Here is a 19216-nt window from a genome sequence, read left to right as displayed (position 1 = left end):
TTTTAGAATGGAAGGAAGGCAAGGAGGGAGAAATATCTATGTGAGAGAGACACCGGTTGGCTGCCTCCCACATGTACCCCAACCAGGGCTGGAGATCGAACCTGCAACCCAGGTACCCACGTAGGTGCTCTTGACCGGGAATCAAACCTGAGACCCTTCGGTGCATGAGCCGATGCTCCAACCACTGAGCCAAACCAGCCAGGGCCATGTATTTAATATTAACAGTAACAACAATTAAACTGGAAAAAATACTACAAGTTATACTTTATAAACATATTGAAAATATCAACTCATTCCAACTTTATGTCAGTACTGGCCAAATGCAATTTCAAATGCATCAACTTAGTGAAGTCTTATGATTCTAATATTCCACATGAACTGGGGCTTTTCAAGAGGACTAAGAAAAAAAGATCAAAGTACAAGCAGATAGACTTAAAGTACATTTAGGCCCGGCAATGGTTAATTATGTGTCAACTTGATTGGACCATTGGGTGTCCATATATTTGGTTAAACATTATCCTGGGTATGTCTGTGAAGGTGTTTCTAGATGAGATTTGAGTAAAATAGTTTGCCCTCCTCAACATGTGTGGGCCTCACTCATCCAAACTGTTGGAGGCCTGAACAAAACTAAAAGGTCTAAGTAAGGGAGAATTCGCTCTGTGTACTGTCTTTGCGCTGGTGTGTCGGTCTTCACCTACCTTCAGACTTGGACTAACGCTTACACCATCAGTTCTCCTTGTTCTCAGGCCTTTGGATTTGGATCAGAACTATTACACTGGCTCTCCTGCTTGCTGACTGCAGATCCTTTGATTTCTAAGTCTCCACAACTGCATGAGCCAATTCCTTATGATATCTATCTATCTATCATCTATCTATCTATCTATCTATCTATCTATCTATCTAATCTATCTATCTATCTATCTATCTATCTATCTATCTATCTATCTATCTATCATCTATCATCATCTATCTATCATCTATCTATCATCTATCAATCTATCACCCATCTATCTATCATCTATCTATCATCTATCTATCTATCTATCATCTATCTATCATCTATCTATCTATCTATCTATCTATCATCTATCTATCTATCTATCTATCTATCTATCTATCTATCTATCTATCTAATCTATCATCTATCTATCATCTATCTATCTATCTATCTATCTATCTATCTATCTATCTATCTATCATCTATCTATCTATCTATCCATCTATCATCTATCATCATCTCCTATTGGTTGTTTCTCCGGAGAACAAAGACTAACACAGATCCCCCCTCAAAATCAGAATGTAAAAGATTAAATTTTCTGTCCCACAGCAGTTAAAGAAAAAGTGATAATACTGAAATAAATGATGCAACTAAGTCACTAGGTTATTCTGATTTTACATAGAAACAAAACTATTAAAAAATTATTTGCAGAAAATATCTTTTCTATGTGGATAAAATAGAACAACTGTTGGCCAACTTTTTCTGTAAAGGAGCCAGGTGGTAACTATTTTAGGCTTTGTGGACCACACAGACTCCACTGCAACTACTATGCTCTGCATTGTAGCTGGAAAGCAGACATGTACATAAACCAAGGAATCCAGTTGTGACGTAATTAAACTTTATTTATGCATACTGAAATTTGAATTTCATAAAATTTTCACGTCACAAAACATTATTCTTCTTTTGATTTTTTTCAAGCACTTAAAAATACAAAAACCAATCTTGGTTTGTGGCCATACAGAACCCATGGGTTGTAATTTGCCAACAAGAGATAGAGGAATAAAAAACAAAATATAAATTTAAAAATATTTTTTAAATAGAGGAATAAACTTTGCTGACCATACCCTAATAGTCCAACATTTCCTGCTGGGTTATTTGCAGGATGAACTGCCACAAGGGTTCTATTGGTTCTCTTAGAAGTACCACTACAGAAAGAAGTAGGATAAACAAACAATCCTAAATTCTGTGTTCTATGAGTGTTCATTACACATGTGCATAATCAACTGCTCTCCATGGAAGAAGCATATACTCCAGAGGCTGGGGAAGATGGCAGTGGAGTAAGTGGATCTTTCTCCCACCTCCTCCTAGATTCTAACTGGAATTAGAACTAAATTGGGGAATATTCACTCTGAAATGCCAGCGGGGAACTGGCTGAAGAGACTTGTAAACAAGGAAGGACAGAAACCACCCTGAGATGGGTAGGAAGGGCGGTGTTGGGAGAGGCGCTAGCTGAGCTCTTAATAGCGAGGGGCCAAGGGTGAGGAGGGTTCCCCTGGAGAGAAGTAGGGCCAGGACCCCAGGCAGGGCACCTGAGCTGGGATAGCCAGAGTCAGCAACAGCTGCTGATGCAGCAACCAGTGGCGGGGCTTCTGGCAGCTGGAGAGCTGAGCTGACGGGAGGTAAAGACACTTTTTTTTTTTAAATCCTCATTTGAGGATATTTTTTCCATTGCTTTTCAGAGGGAGTGGAAGAAGGAGAGAAACATCAATGTGAGAGAGATATATCAATTGGTCACCTCCTGCACCCACCCCAGGGGCCAGGGATTGAGCTTGCAACTGAGGCACATGCCCTTGGCTGGAATGGCTGGAATGGAACCTGGGATCCTTCAGTCCATAGGTCCATGCTGTAACACCTGAGCCAAACTAGCTAGGGCAAAGCCACTTTGAGGGGCCAGGGCACAGGATTTTAGTTCCCAGACACTCACTCTGGGTTTCTGTGGGGGAGGACAGTGTGGACTGGAGTTGCATGAAGAGAGACAGGCGGAGGGAGTTGGGGACAGTGGCAGGGAGGATGGCTTCCAGGATACCAGTGCTTAGTCATCCCCCCAATATTGCAGGGACCATTTCTCCTGAGAGACAGAAGCAATACCACCCACCCTCCATACAACTCACCCTACCCTGCATCAAGAACCCAGCTGAGGAGGCAGCAGCCTCAAGGAGCAGCAGTCTCAGGGAGCAGCAGTGGCTGGCTGTGGGGCAGTTACATCCCCCCATATTCCTGAGACCCTGACTGGCATTTCCCTCTCACAGGAGAGCTGATAGCAACCCTTGGCTTCCAGCAGACCATATAGGTCTGCCAAAGAGGGCCTCCTCTAGGCTGAGAACAGGGAAACAGTCCGGGTACACACCCTCTATCTGCCTTAGGGCACCCTGCTAAAAATCCCAGCTAGGAGCTCAGCTTGGTCCCTCCCATGGGCCGATAAGCCCAGTGAAAGCGGTTGCAAGTTGTGGATCACTTAAAGCTTCAAATAGGACACCTAGAGCCAAACTTGGAAAGCTTCTGAGATTGGATGGCACAAAATTACCTCTCGGGAGGCCCAATTTATCAGACATAGAGTTCAAATTAATGGTTATAAAGATGCTCAATAAACTTAGTAAGAGCTACACGAACTTAGTCGAAACTACATTAGCATGAAAAATGACATGGAGACCATGAATAAGAACCAGTTGGAAATAAAGAACACTACTATCTGACATCAAGCATACACTGGCCCGGCCGAGTGTGGCTCAGTGGTTGAGCGTCGACCTAGGATCCAGGAGATCACGGTTCAATTCTCGGTCAGGGCACATGCCCGGGTTGTAAGCTCAGTCCCCAGTTGGGGGCGTGCAGGAGGCAGCCGATCAATGACTCTCTCATCATTGATGTTTCTATCTCTCTTCCTCCCCTCTCCCTTCCCCTCTCTGAAATCAATAAAAGGTATATTTAAAAAAAAGAAAAAAGAATACACTGGAAGGAATTGAAAGCAGGCTTGATGAAGGAGATGACTGAATCAGTGATGTGGAAGACAAAAAAACAATTAAGACCAGCAAAGGGAAAAAAAGCAATTAAAAAGCATTAGGAGAGTTTAAGGGAACTTTGGGAAAACATGATAATAAAACATCTGCCTCCTATGGGTACAAGAAGGAGAAGAAAGTGAGCAAGGAAGACAATGTGTTTGAAGAAACAATGACAGAAAACTTCCATAACCTGGTGAAGAAAAAAGTCACACAAGTTCAGGAAGCACAGACAGTCCCAGTCAAGAGGAACACAAAGAGACCCACTCCAAGACACATCATAATTAAAATGATAAACGTTAAAGACAAAGAAATAATCTTAAGGGCAGCAAGAGAGAGACAGTCAATTACCTACAAGGGGGCTCACATAAGGCTGTCAGCTGATTTCTCAACAGAAACACTATAGGTCAGAAGGTAATACCATGAAGTATTCAGAGTAATGAAAAGCAACGATCTGAAACCAAGACTACTCCATTCGGCAAGGCTATCATTCAGGCTATCATTCAAAATTGAAAGTGAAATAAAGAGCTGTCCAGACAAAAAAAGGCTAAAGCAGTTTATTACCACCAAACCAGCACTGCAAGAAATGCTAAAGGGAATGCTGTAAGAAGTAGAAAGAGAAACACAGGCACACAAAAAAAAGGCAATAAATAAGTATCTATCAATAAATTTAAATGTAAATTTAATAGATGCTGCAATCAAAAGACATAGGGTAGCTGAATGGACAAGAAAACATGACCCATATATATGCTGTCTACAAGCGACCCACCTTAAAACAAAGGACTCACACATATTGAAAGTGAAGGGATGGAAAAAAATTTTCCAAGCAAATGAAAACGCAGGGGCTGCAATACATATATCTGAAGAAATAAGAGTTCAAAACAAAGGTCATACCAGGAGACAAAGAAGGACACTACAGAATACTAAAGGGATGGATCCAATAAGAGGATAAATCCCTTGTAAACATATACACACCCAACATAGGAGCACCTAAATATATTTAAAAAGTCTTAGAAGACTTTAAAGGTTATATTAATATGAATACAGTCATAGTAGGGGACTTTTAACATCCCACTGATATCCCTAGATAGATCTTCAAGACAAAAAATTAACAAGGAAACAGCAACCTTAAACGACACACTATATCAGGTGGACTTAATTGATGTTTACAAAACATTTCATCCCAAAGCTGCAGAATATACATTCTTCTCAAGTGCATATGAAACATTCTCAAAGATAAACCACATCTTAGGAAACAAAACAAGTCTCTACAAGTTCAAGAAGACTGAAATCCTATCAAGCATCTTCTCGGATCACAATGGCATGAAGCTAGAAATCAATTACAATAAAAAAACTCAAAAATATTCAAACATATGGAGGCTAAATAGTATGTTATTAAACAATGAATGGTTTACCAATGAGATCAAGGAAGAAATCAAAAACTTCCTGGAAACAAATGACAATGAACACATAACAATCCAAAATGTATGGGATACAGTGAAAGCAGTGCTAAGAGGGAAGTTCACAGGTTTACAGGCCTACCTCAAAAAACAATAAAGAGCTCAAATCAACAATCTAACCCTATAACTAAAAGAATTAGAAAGAGAACAACAAGAAAAGCCCAGAGAAAGTAGAAGAAATATTAAAAATTAGAGCAGAAATAAATGATATAGAGACTATAAAAAAACAATACAAAAGATCACTGAAACCAAGATTTGGTTTTTTGAAAGGATAAACAAGATTGATGAACCTTTTGCCAGACACATCAAGAAACAGAGGTATGACCCAAATAGATTAAATAAATGAAAGAAGCTAAGTAACAATTGACACAACAGAACTTCACAGGTATGTATGGAAATACAATGAGCATCTATATGCCAACAAACGGGATAACCTGAGTGAAATGGACAAATTCCTATAAACATACAATCAGCCAATACTCAGTCAGAAGGAATCAGAAAACCTGACTAGGCCGATAACAACTAATGAGATTAAAGAAGTTATCAAAAACTCCCAACAAACAAAAGTCCTGGACTGGAAGGAAATACAGGCAATTTTTAACAAACATCCAAAGAACTAACACTTATCCTCCTCAAACTACTCAAAAAAATTTGAGAGGGAAAACTTCAAAGCTCTTTTCACAGGGCCAGTATTATCCTAATTTCAAAACCATATAAAGACACTCCAAAGAAAATTCCAGGCCAACATCCCTGATGAACATAGATGCTAAAAATTCTCAGCAAATCAGATCTAGCAATGCATTAAAAAGATCATACACCATGACCAAGTGGGATTTACTCCACAGAAGCAAGGCCAGTACAATATTTGTAAATCAATAAATGTGACATATCACATAAACAAATGAAGGATAAAAACCATATGATCATATGAATAGATGCTGAAAAAGCATTTGACATAATTCAGCACCCATATTTGATAAGAACTCTCAGCAAAGTGAGACTAGAGGGATCATACCTCAACATAATAAAGGCCATATATGACAAACCTACAGCCAACATCATACTTAATGGGCAAAAACTAAAAGTGTTTCCCTTAAAAACAGGAACAAGACAGGGCTGTCCACTTTCACCACTCTTATTCAACATAGTACTGGAAGTCCTCGCCATAGGCATCAGACAGGAAGAAAACATAAAAGATATCCAAATTGGAAAGGAGGAAGTAAAACTGTCATTATTTGCAAATGACACGATGACGTACATAGACAACCCTACAGAATCCACCAAAAAACTACTATTTAATAAATTAATTTGGCAACGCAGCAGGATACAAATTTAAAATCCAGAAATTGATGGCATTTTTACACACCAATAATAAACTCTCAGAACGAGAAACTAAAAAAACTATCCCATTTTCCATTGCAAGGAAAAAATAAGATACCAATGAGTAAACTTAACCAAGGAGGTAAAAGACCTGTACTTAGAAAACTATGGGACATTGAAAAAAAGAGATATAGGAAGATACAAACAAGTAGAAGCATATACCATGTTCATGGATCGGAAGAATTAACATCATTAAAATATCCATACTACCCAAAGCAATCTATAGATTCAATGCAATCCCTATTAAAACATCATCAGCATACTTCACAGATCTAGAACGAATAATCCAAAACTTTATATGGAACTATATAAATAGTGAAATAGCCGCTGCAATCTTGAGAAAGGAAAACAAAGTTAGAGGGATCACAATACCAGATATCAAGTTTTACTACAAAGCTATTGTAATCAAAACAGCCTGGTACTAGCACAAAAACAGACATAGAGATCAATGGAACAGAACAGAGAACTCAGAAACTGACCCACGCCATTAAGCTCAATTAATATTTGACAAAGAAGGCAAGAGCATACACTGGAGTAAAGACAGTCCAGTCTCTTTGATGACTGGTATTGGGCAAATTGGACAGGTACATGCAAAAACATGAAATTAGACCACCAACTTACACCATATACCAGAATAAACTTAAAACAGGCAGTAAAATCATAGACATCTCACACAGCAGAATTTTCACTGATACATCTCCTAGGGCAAGGAAAACAAAAGAAAAAATAAACAAATGGGATTACATCAAACTAAAATGAAAAGGAAACTCACTGTATGGGAGAACATACTCGCCCATGACACATGTGATAAGGGGTTAATTTCCAAAGTATATAAAGAACTCATACGATTCAACAAAAGACAGACAATCCAATTTAAAAATGGTTAAAAAGACCTGAATAAACACTTCTCCAAAGAGGACATACATATGGCCTGTTCTTTATATAGGTATTTAAAAGTGACTATTTTTGTGATGGGCTTATGGGGCGGTGGGGGTGTAACTGTGTATCTGATGTTTAAAATTCCAAATATTTATCTTTAAGAAAGCCTTTTCTTAAATTAAAAAGAAATGTTATCACTATAGCAGATGCTACCATACAAACAGCTTGCCAGGCTGGATACATTCTGAAATTACAGAATAAAGAGGGGTGAGAAGGTTGCATTCATTTGAAAGAATCTGAACATTTATCTCAGTATAGTATCTGTGTTGGTTTCATTGTTATAAATGTCATGAATTTAATAACACTTGGTGTTCTTAACACTAAATGCTTAACAGAAAAATCAAATTACTAACTTGAGAAAGTATTTGAGGACTAGTAAGAGTTTGATACTAAATCCCAGAGAAAAGATTTTTTAAAAATCTACCATTTTGCCCGGCCAGGTGTGGCTCAGCGGTTGAGCGTGGACCTGGGATCCAGGCGATCGGGGTTCGATTTCCGGTCAGGGCACATGCCCGGGTTGCGGGCTTGATCCCCAGTCGGGGGCGTGCAGGAGGCAGCTGATCGATGATGTTTCTATCTCTCTCTCTCCTTTCCTCTCTCTGAAATCAATAAAGATATATTAAAAAAAAAAAAAATCTACCATTTTAACACACATATGTGCTACACCTTTGAAAAGCAAGTATGGCCTGATAATAATTTAAGGAAACATTTTAAATGACTACCTAACAACTATAAAAGTACCCCAGGTTTCAAATGCCCAAGCTAACCTTCCATTATGACTAGAAGAAAAAAGAGCAAAAAAGTCTTTTTTTTTTTTTTCTTAACTTTGCAAAGGGGAAGAGATCTATGTGAATTCTGTAACACCAAGAATAACTACTTTAAGAAAAAAATATAAATGTATCCACTCCTTATGCAAAGATGCCTTCAAAAAGGTCAGACTGCAAAGCAACAGTCCAAACCTTTAGCTAAGGACTCAACAGAACCAATGCATAAACCATTTAGAATTTTAATATTCTATTGAAACCTTGTAAAGAGAGGGACATGGATGATCTGTGCCTGGATTTTTAAGTTATCGGAACTAGTAACATAAGCCTTTTCTTATTCTCTTAATAGCATCACATTGAAATTATATTTTTAAAAAGGATTAATGTCTAAATGTGGCTAAGAAAGAGGATTAAAAGTATACAGTGGAAAATCACAAATGAGCCAGAAAGTGGTTTTAACCCCACCCCCAACCCCAATCCCCACCCACACTCAGAATGTTAACCAATTCTTAATACCCTTAATACGGAACCTACCGGGATTGCCCTGGGTGGATTTTAGCTTTACCCCACAGTGCACCATAAACTGCTGTATGTCATGTGCCCTTGAGTCGGCTCTGACTCCTGGACCCTACAAATCACTGATGTCCACGATGCCTGTCCTTGACGGCCCTGCTCAGCTCCTGCAGACCCACGCCTACGGCTTCTTCTATGGACTCAGTCCCTCTCATATTTTCCTTTTCCTACCGCCTTCTGTTTTTCCCAGCAGTGCTGTCTTTTCCAAAGACCCCGTTACTTCTCATGATCTGCCCCAAGCAGGACAGCTTCAGTTCTGTCGTGTTTGCCCCCAGCAATGTTTCAGCCTTAATTTGCTCTAGGACACACCTGAATTTCTGGTGGCCTGGGGTATCTATACAGCTCTCCTCCAATATCATATTTCAAGGAATACTTTTTTATTTTCCTATCAGCCTTCTCACTATCCAACTTTCAAATCCATATGCTGAGAAAACATGGGTGTGGATGATCTTAGCTATGCATTGGGGCGGGAGGGTGTCTCCTAGCAGTGAATAGAGAAAGTAACACTTCAGAAAGCTTCCATCTGACCTACAGCAGCTAGATAAAACTCCATCCTTTTAAGAATAAAAAATGACCCAATATAACTACAATACCAACTCGCACTTCCAGTTAAAACCAGTTAGCAAAGGTGCTGAATCATGCAAGGGCCCTGCTTAGACCAACTGTGCCTGTCTCTGTGCAGAGAGGTAACTGTTACACAAAAACTTTCACAGCCAAAAGCTTTTCTGAAAGGTTTACTGAGCTGTATGCTAGCCAGAAAAATCACCAGGTCCTGGGGGGCAAGTAGCCTGAGCCACCAGCAACAGCCAGGTGGAGAAGACATGTCCACAGTACAGCATTCAATGGGACTCCTTCATGCTAATATTTGGGGAAGAAAGATGTAAGTCGTTTTGAAAACATTTACATTGGCTACAGATAAAGGAAGTGAGAAAAGGTGAAACAGAGCTAATTCTGCGATAGGTGCAGAGTCCCTAAGGAAGTATTTCTTCTTTAGGATTGGTTGTGGGCAAGTCTGGAAAGGTCACGTGTTAGAAAGAGGCGCCTGGTGGTCTGTGGCGCCTGGTAGTGGGCTACTACAGGACTATTCTCTCTAGATAATCTGGGAAAGAGCCACCTGGAAGTTAACTCAGTGTCCACAGACATTCAGGAGTGAGCAGTCTTCTGTTGCTTTTGCCCTACAAGTTACTAACTGATCAACCGCTCTCATCTCCTCCTTCTACTCTCCTGCCTGCTGTAATTCAATTTAGGACACCTCGGAATTTTGCTCTTGTCATAATCAAACCGGACAGACCAGTCACACACACTACATTCTAGGAGCAAAAGTACTTCAACATGGTTCATCTCAGTGTCAAGAATCCCACAGTCCAGCTCTTCAATCAATGTGAGTTAGCTAAAGAGACCTGAAGTTCTTACCTCTTTGGAAACGAGATATCAGATATCTGAAATATTTCAGTTGATCAACAAGCATTTAACCATGTAAATACTTCCAGTGATTAAAAACTAAATGGGCATGTGCTCTGCTTCCCCTCCCAAATCTAATATCTAACTAGCAAAGATATTTTATTCTCCAAGACGATGCCAAGGAAGAAAGTACCATGAACAGGTGGGTTTTGCTTCACTGAATTTTTATTAGTGCAGACAGATTTGTTCTCACCCACAGATACTCTTTCAATACCCACTATGCCACAATGGCACTCTTTGAGTTGGCTGCCAGAGTTCAGGTTTACTCTGACACAGGTTTAGGACTTAACCCTGATTATTACCACTATATCCCAAACCACTCAGGAGAGGACAGGAGGTGGCTGGTATATACGCTTATAAACAGCTATCTCCCTGTAATGAGGGTTACGGGGAGGACAAGATGATCAAGCCACAGCCAAAGTCGATGAAACAGTGACATTAGTGACATTAAGTAAATAGTTCAGGGGGCTGTAATTACAAATGAAAACCACTAAAGTACAAAAAAGCTAGAAATAATGCTTCTGAACGGAATCATCAGCCTGTACATGACTGGAAACAGACAGGATGAAGTACGAGCCAAATGGGAGCGCATTAGAACCTACAATACAGCTAACGTGTACTTTAAAACAGTCACCAGTACAATCAGCATTACAAATAAATGTCAAGTAAGGACACTTCATATTAAAGTGTATTATAAATAAATATTTTACATAGTAAAAGGTCTAAAGAAATGCTGCATTATAATTATTTTATTTTGTAGATTCTATGCTTCCTAATAGCCTTTTATCATAACAAAGAGGGGCCTGTGGTTCACTCTATTTTATTGATTCTAAAGTGCACACTACTTCCCTCATTTAACATGTCTTAAATCAGGATTAGGCTTACATTTTTTTCTTAGCAGTGAGACAGGCCAGTAAGCCAGGACAAATGGAATAGGGAAACTGAGACAGATAATTGAACAAACTGACAGAACAATTTACAGCAGATACAGAAGGCCACCTCCCTAGGAACAACATCTAGGCCTCAGTAGTATTTCAGCTCCAGACCCAGAAAAGCAGCAAAATCAGGTGGGCGACACCAGACCAGTTGCAATGACTGAAGACTCCTTGCTTTGACACTGGCCAATCAACGAAGACTACGACCCTGAAGGTGCACACCTAGAAAACTGATGAATATTCTGTTGAAATCCTCCGAGATTCCAATCTGTGAGAGAGAAATAAAAGCCTCAAGACAAAGGACTAAGGGCATGATCTCTCTCTGAGGAGCACTCCCACATTCCCTTTCCTCTCTCCTTCCCCCGCAGGCATTCACCTCCTGAACTCTAAGGGACCCCAAGAGACTGCAACCTGGGAAGCAAGGGGCAGCAGCAGCTCTTAGCAGACTAGCCCCCTGAACCTCATCCCAAGGTCCCATTTTTCTGACATCCCAGAGAGCTTGGGCAGCCCAGCCTAGGCTCTCCTGTTGCTTCTTCTCTAATAAGCCCTCTTCTTGTTTTATGTCCTCAGCTTTAATAAACAGTTCCTCATAGTCTTCTGGACTCATGCTGTGAAGTTATTCCTGCACGAAGTCAAGAATCTACACACTCCAGGCTGGCCCTAGGAGACTCACCAAGGGCCAGGTAGCCTTTCTGGTAACAGTAGTATATAAAATAATGGTGTACCTTACAAACATCTTAGATTCAATGAAGCATCATATCTGTTTTTTGAAGCCCTAAGTGCAATGTCACCCACAGCATGGACACCAAAATTACCTGTGGGCTTTTTAAAATGCAAATTCCTCAGCCCAGAAGCCCCAGGAATAAGAATTAAAACTCCCGCATAGTTAAGGAGCTCTCCAGCTGGTTCTCATTCCTGCGGAGATCTGAGAATTTCAGATCTACACCAGTCCAAACACACAGAGGAATTTAGGGGAATTACCAAATTTTTTTTTTAAAAAAGTGAGGCAGATCTAGGCCAAAAAAGCCCAAAGGTAAAATTCAAAATAATAATTATGACAAGAATTTTCACTCTTTCCTTTACAATGAATGGAAATCAGCCTGACTCTGGGTCAGGTCCCCTGTGGGTGTGAGGAGGGAGAGGGGGGCAGCGAATAAATCTGGAGAATGAGCTGAGGACAGAGCAGAGCTAACTCCTGTTCACAATGGTTACAAGAGTGTAGATAAAAATTACCCAAATATTTGCTTGCAGCTTTTCTTCATCTACCAAAGCGGAATTTTAGTCACAATCCAGTTGAAGAAATGAAATGGTGATACTGTAACCAAGAGCACAAATATGCCAAAAACAGAAAACAAAACAAAATGACATTTAGTTCTGCCTGCTCCTTCAGAGTTCTACAACTAAACAGCTGTAATATGAAAGGGTAATGGGCGCCAAATATACGGTGACAGAAGATGATCTGACTTTGAGTGGTGGTCACACAATGCAATATACAGATCATGTGTCAAAGAAATGTATGCTTGAAACCTATAAGATCTTATTAACTAATGCCACCCCAATAAATTTAATAAAACTAAAAAATTAACAGTTGTAATCTAAACTAACTTATCTTACACTATGCCATCCATCTAAGAGGAGGAAGAGAGATAAAAGGATAGAAATAAACATATTATTGACAACACTGGCAAAAATAAAACGAAACACATTTTAACTATAAGTTGAACATAAGTTGGGTAAAGAAGTATCCAGTTAACAAACTGCTACAAAGAGATGAGAGACAGAGAGAGAGAGAGAGAGCAAGAGGGGAGGAGGGCACAAATTTACATACATTATAGCTATCTTCATCCCACGCAACTATTTTACATTTTATCAGAGGAGATGTTACATGTTCCTATTGTGAATGAATGTTTAAGAATTCCCCTATATATCCACTGCACTTGATTACCTTTAAGTAGTCTGCAGAACTGCAAATGAAACATAGTTCTGTCAATCAGACCCTCCATATGAACAAATATAGGAGCAGAGTGGTTCTGATACCACTGTAATAAACTAGTTGTAAATAACAGGAAAGGCGCAAGGGAAGGCCATATATTATGGGCATTCATTTCCAGGAAGCTGCAAAGCCAACAGTTTGTTCCCCACAGATCCCTGAGGGAAGGGACTGGACATGGAAAGAACAGACACATGGCCAGTAAAGTCTGGGTCACATGGGGAAGTATCTGTCAGTGACCTGGGAACAGGTCATTGGCCAGAGCAGGTGTGGCCACTACAATCCTGGGAATATTCCAGGTACTTTAACTCCTAAACAAAGGAGTTGCTCTCTTGCCTCGATTCCTGCTCCTAGTTTGCAGGGCTCTTCTGCTCCCGCATTTCACCCACATGGCCCACAATCATGTGGACTACAACTAGGCTAATGCTAAACTAGACCCAGCTCCACCATGGAAAGGAAACTTTGGACAGTGACTCTGCTTCTAGCTCTGCTGAATCCCCAGCTGCACATCTTCCAGTACTGGATTAAGGGAAATAGTACTTTAGAAACCAAAGGATGTAATTCCACACAACTAAAGTTTTCTACCACATCTCATCCTCCCATGGGCAACCTCTGGAAATGCTTATTCCAGTGGTACCCTGAGAACCCCACTCCCACTAGCAAAGGAGAAAGGCCACGCATGCATTTCCCCAATAGCAGTTCCACCTGCCCAAGGGTCCCTGGATAGCTCACCTATCCGAAAAAAACAAAAAACAAAACAAAATGAATGCAAGCTAGCAGCCATTTGCAAAGAATGCGTAGTAAGAAGCTTCTAGTGTAAAATTTTCTGAAACAATTTAAAAATTCATTTTTATCAATCACAGGTCCTTCAGAACACATTTAATGATCACTTAACTGCATATAATGGTATCTACAGGTCGTAAAGTACACCTGATACCATGACACTACCTTTACAAACCTTGTAGAATTTAGGGTGAAAATCTAGAAACTGACTCATTGATGCAGATGTCCATATAACTTTTCCTCACTAGCACACAAAAACTCACCAGGTTTTATCAATGGATTAATGATTAAACAAAATGCAGTATGTACCTAGAGTGGAATATTCTTCAGCCATAAAAAGGAACAAAGTTCTGACATATGTCACCACATGGATGAATCTGTAAAACATTATACTAAATAAGCCAGACATAAATGATCACATATTGTATGACTCCATTTATATGAAACGTCCAACAGGTAAATCCATAAGACAGAAAGCAGACTAGTGATTGCCAGGGGTTAGAGGAAGTAAGGAATAGCGTGTACTGCTTAATGGACATGGGGATTCCTTTTGGGGTGAAGAAAATGTTTTAGAACGAAACAGAAGTAATGACTGCACAACTCTGTGAATGTACTACATGCCATTGAATTTTACACTTTAAAATGGCAAACTTTGTTATATGAATTTAACTTAATCTTTTAAAAAGGAAATTGAAAAAGAAAAAACTCACCAGAGTAAAACTAGAAAAACCATGAACAGCAGATGAAAAAATTAGGTAGACTAGAAATAAGGAAAATGTAATTTAAGAACAACTTCAACCAAGAATAATGATGGAGCAGCTGTGGAAACTCAAAGGTACTGGAACACCTAATTTACTCTTCTGAAAGTCAGCTGACTATATTTTTAGGAGCAGAATGAAAATCATAAAACCTTTTAAAGTTTTAATATCTTGGGAATTTTGTTCAATCTCCCCAATCAGGTTAAGAGAACAAGGCATTGTATGATATTAAATAAATTTGTCCTTGCCATTCACAAAATAACAAAATGCAGGACTAGAGTTTAAAATCCAGATTATATGATCCCAAAGTCAGAATACTTCAGGACTGAGTCCAAGACAAAGTTTTGCTATTTTACTAAGCTCTGAGCTAGATGGATTTTTGTTAGTTATAAAAATGTTGTCATTATATCGTACACCTAATATTATACCCAATATAAGATTGTATACTTAAAAAAAAAAAATCAAAAGCCCCATTTGCAGGTGATTCTGAAAGGTCCTCAGGTTGAGAATCACTGCATTGAACTTTTTAGTTTTTAAATTTATTGACTTTTAGAGGAAAGGTGAGAGAGAGAGAAACATCGACTTGTTGTTCCTCCCATTTATGCATTCATTGGTTGATTCTTGTATGTGCTCTGACCGGGGATCAAACCTACAACCTTGGCCTATTGGAATGATGCTCTAACCAACTGAGCAACACAGGGATGAACTTTTTTATTTCTTACTATCAATAAATGCTAGTTTTTAATGTGCTGAGAAAACGTTATACAGAATTTGTGAAACAAAGCTTCTAACACCTGAATAAAATTGAAAAATAAAAGTGTTTAATTAGTAAACAGAACTCAAGAGACTGGGCAGCCTTTAAAAGCAGTACAGTGAATGATATGTCCCAAACCAGACACTACTCTGCCAATTTCATGTTGAATGACATAAGTTATTAACTTTTATTTTCTAAGTTAAATGGAGATCCCTTAGTAATCTGCAGTACCGTGTGAACAGTCACATGCCATTTAATGACGGGAACAGGGAATACGTTCTGAAAAATGCATTACTAGGCGATTCTGTCCTTGGGTGAACATCATAGAGTGCACTTACACAAAAATAGATGGCCTAGCCTACTACACATCTAGGCTATATGGTATAACCTATTACCCCTAGGCTACAAGCCTATACAGCATGTTATAGTACAAAACAACAAATCAAGCACAAGAGAAAATGATGCCATTAAGAGATGGGGTGAGCATGAGATATATGAGGCTGCTGCAGGCATAGTATGACATACTGTTTTACAGCAAACGTTTTTTTAATGAGTTAAAAGACTACACTCGAAAATAACCATAAAAAGTAGAGGACAGTAAATATATAGACCAGTAACATAGTCATTTCTTATAATTATCAAGTATTACTTAATATACACACAGTTGACCCTTGAACAACACAAGTTTGAACTGTGAGGGTCCTCTCCTATGTGGATTTTTTTTCAGTAAATACAATTGATCCTTCACATCTGGGTATTCAATTAACTGTAGACCAAAACAGTATCTCTGATCCCCTGTTGGGAATCTGGGGTTGGGACCCTGCAGTTGGGAGACCACAGCTGGAAACGTGAAAAGACTGTTTTTGACTGGCAGCTGGTGGAATCTACAGATGGGAAAGCTGACTGTGTAAGTCAAGACTTACCCTAGATTTTCAACTGTGCAGGAACCCCAGCCCCTAGTCCCATCTTTTCGAGGGTCAACTGTATGTGCTCTACTTTTACACCACTGGCAGCCTCAGACATGTGAGTAACGCCTTGCACTTTGGTGTGGCTAGGTGATAGGAATTTTGTTGTTGTTAATCCTCACTGGAAGATATTTTTTCCACTGATTTTTAGAGAAAGTAGAAGGGAGGGAAAGAGGGAGGGAGGGAGGGGGGAGAAAGAGAGAGAAAAAAACAAAACATCCATATGAAAGAGACACATCAATTGGTTGCCTCCCTCTCAGGCCCCAGGTGGGGGGAAGTGGAGCCTGCTTTGAACCTGCAACCCAGGTACATGCCCTTGACCAAGTGACACTTGGGTGTGCAGGCTGACCCTTCCATGCATGGGCCATGCTCTAACCACTGAGCCACACCGGCCAAGGCACAATAGGAACTTTTTCAGCTCCATCATACCTTCTGGGACATAGGTCAGTAGCTGACGGAAGCCATCACAGTCATGTTTCCCTGAACTTGGAAAAAGGGACAGGATACCACTAATCCCCCAAGGTAGTCAAGGGTGCATGGGATGTACCCTTAGAATCAACCTCTAGGGAGTCCATATTTTCTTTGTAAAATTTAGAAAGAAAGATAAATAAAAGGACCTAGTCAAAAACAAAAGTGCCTATGAAACCACCTGGCACAGTGCCTAATAAGCAATCTAACAGTAACTAGCATCATTGTATCCATATTTTTCATTTATTTATTTTTAATCCACGCCCAAGGATACTTTTCCCATTGCTTTTTCAGAGTGAAGGGGGAGAGAGAGAAAGAGAGAGGCTTCGACGTGAGAGACGCGCGGACTGGCTGCCTCCCGCGAGCGCCCCTAACGGGCCAGGACCAGCCTGCACCAAGGTACCTGCCCTCGGCTGGAGTCAAGCCCGGCTGAGGCTCTAACCAGTGGGCAACAGGCAAGGGCCATATATTTTTTACTAAATAAAAAGAAACAAAACGTTCTGTCCACTTGACAGTGGTTCTGTATTGTACAAAAAAAAAATTTTACGGCAGATGAAATCACACACACACACAAATCACAACTGGAATCTAAGTATCAAATAGTCCGTCCCTGATGTTATTTTGATCTAGGGTCACTCATCCTCACCCGTGGTAGAAACTGAGAGGATAGGTAACAAATGGGGTAAAAGAAAAAAAGGGGGGGGGGGAGGAGCAGCACATTCATCAATGACACCCAACACCAAAGGGCTGAGTAGTTTTAAAAATAAAAGTACCCCCAGTTTAAGAGGCACTAAAACTTTACTGTAAGTGAGCCAAAACGGCCTCCAGAGCGCCAGTGCAACGCCAGCTCCCTGCCCGCTCCTCCGGGGCACTCGCCCACACCTCCCCCGCGCCGAGCCCGAGCCCCGCGTCGCGCGCGCCCAGCTGGCAGCCCGGCGCCGCGCCCGAGCGCCAGGTGCGGGCGCCGCCCGCCCGCGAGGAGCCCCGGGCGGGGAGCACCTGGAGGGGAAGGCGGCGCCGGGGGGCCCGGACCCGGCTCCGGCGCCCCGGTCCTGCCTTGGCCCGACCCCCGCGGCCGCCCCCGGCCGGCAGCGCGGCGAGCGGAGGTGAAGGTGAAGGTGGGTCCCGGCTTCCCCGAGCCTCCCCTATTCTCCCCGCCCTGGGCCGCGGCTCCCTCCGCCTCCCCGACCGTCTCACCGGCCTCCCGCCCGCCTCTCCGCGCCAAGCTCGCCCGCCTTCCGGCCTCCCCGCCGTCAGTCTCGCCGGAGGCCGACGGAGCAGCCGCCGCTTCCTCCCGAGCGCCTCGGGCTTCCCCTCACCCCAGCGACTGGCCAGGAGGAAGCCAGCTCGCCGCTGGGCCTCCTCTCCCGCTTCCCCGCCGCGACCAATGGGCCCCCGCCGCCGGGAAGCCGCGCCCGCCCCCTGGCGGTGGAGGACCGAGCCGACGCCGCGGCGGGCCGGAGGAAGGGCGGGAGCGCGGACGGAGGTGTCGCTGTGCGGCTCGTGGCCGGGCGTCCGGCGCTGCGCAATCTGCACCAGCCACGTGGGAGTCAGGGCGGCGCCGCAGGGCGCCCGGTTACCCCGCAAGGCGAGGGGAGAGTGTGCCGCACGCCCCTCCCCCGTTCACAGTCACTTTCATATCCTGACCTTAGGGCATAACTTTTAACATAACCAGTTCCATTCTAGAGGACTACTGGCTGATGGTATGAGATGGTCCTATCAACCTAGCACATTAGTCATTTTCCTTCTGACTCCTTAAAAGCTAGGTAACCTGTCATGACAATACCGCCCGGCCGCAGGACTAGAGCGCTGGCCACCTTAAATGTTTCACTGAAGGAGAAAGTAGTGCTTGTATTTTGCATCTTACTTCGTTTAAATTGTTTAGCAATACAACAGTTAGAAATGTTTTTCCACATGACTAGGTAATCTATCCAAATCCCACTGTGCAAAACCTGACCCAAGAATACAAAACTGTTTAATAATTCATTTCTATATTGCAGAAAAATTAATAACTATTAATTGTCATTATTAACTATTATAAAGTAGAATATCGGGACAATACATGGTTGTAGAAATTAAGTTGCATTAAAGAAATAATACGGTTTGACCATAGTAAGTACTCTAGGAAGTCTTAGCTTTTCTTCTAGAAATATAAAACACAGAACCTAAAGAATAGCTATGCATTCTGGAGTTTGTGTTCCATGATAGGGGAAGG

The 19216-nt window shown here is 41.4% G+C and overlaps 1 protein-coding gene across 2 annotated transcripts in view; it reads right to left on the bottom strand.

The window, feature by feature from the left end:
* The window catches only part of FAM3C (FAM3 metabolism regulating signaling molecule C), a 53211-nt gene extending 34821 nt beyond the window's left edge, over positions 1 to 18390 (bottom strand). The window contains exon 1 of one of the 2 annotated variants that reach the window (XM_081146952.1): positions 18199 to 18390. The gene's annotated coding sequence lies outside the window, so the exon portion shown is untranslated. The remainder of the gene's footprint in view (positions 1 to 18198) is intronic. The other variant, XM_081146953.1, reaches the window with a different exon arrangement.
* Positions 18391 to 19216: the final 826 nt, after the last annotated feature.

This window comes from Miniopterus schreibersii (assembly GCF_964146895.1).
Source record: "Miniopterus schreibersii genome assembly, chromosome: 9".
NCBI classification, from domain to species: Eukaryota; Metazoa; Chordata; class Mammalia; order Chiroptera; family Miniopteridae; genus Miniopterus; species Miniopterus schreibersii.
This window is presented reverse-complemented; position numbering and strand designations above follow the sequence as displayed.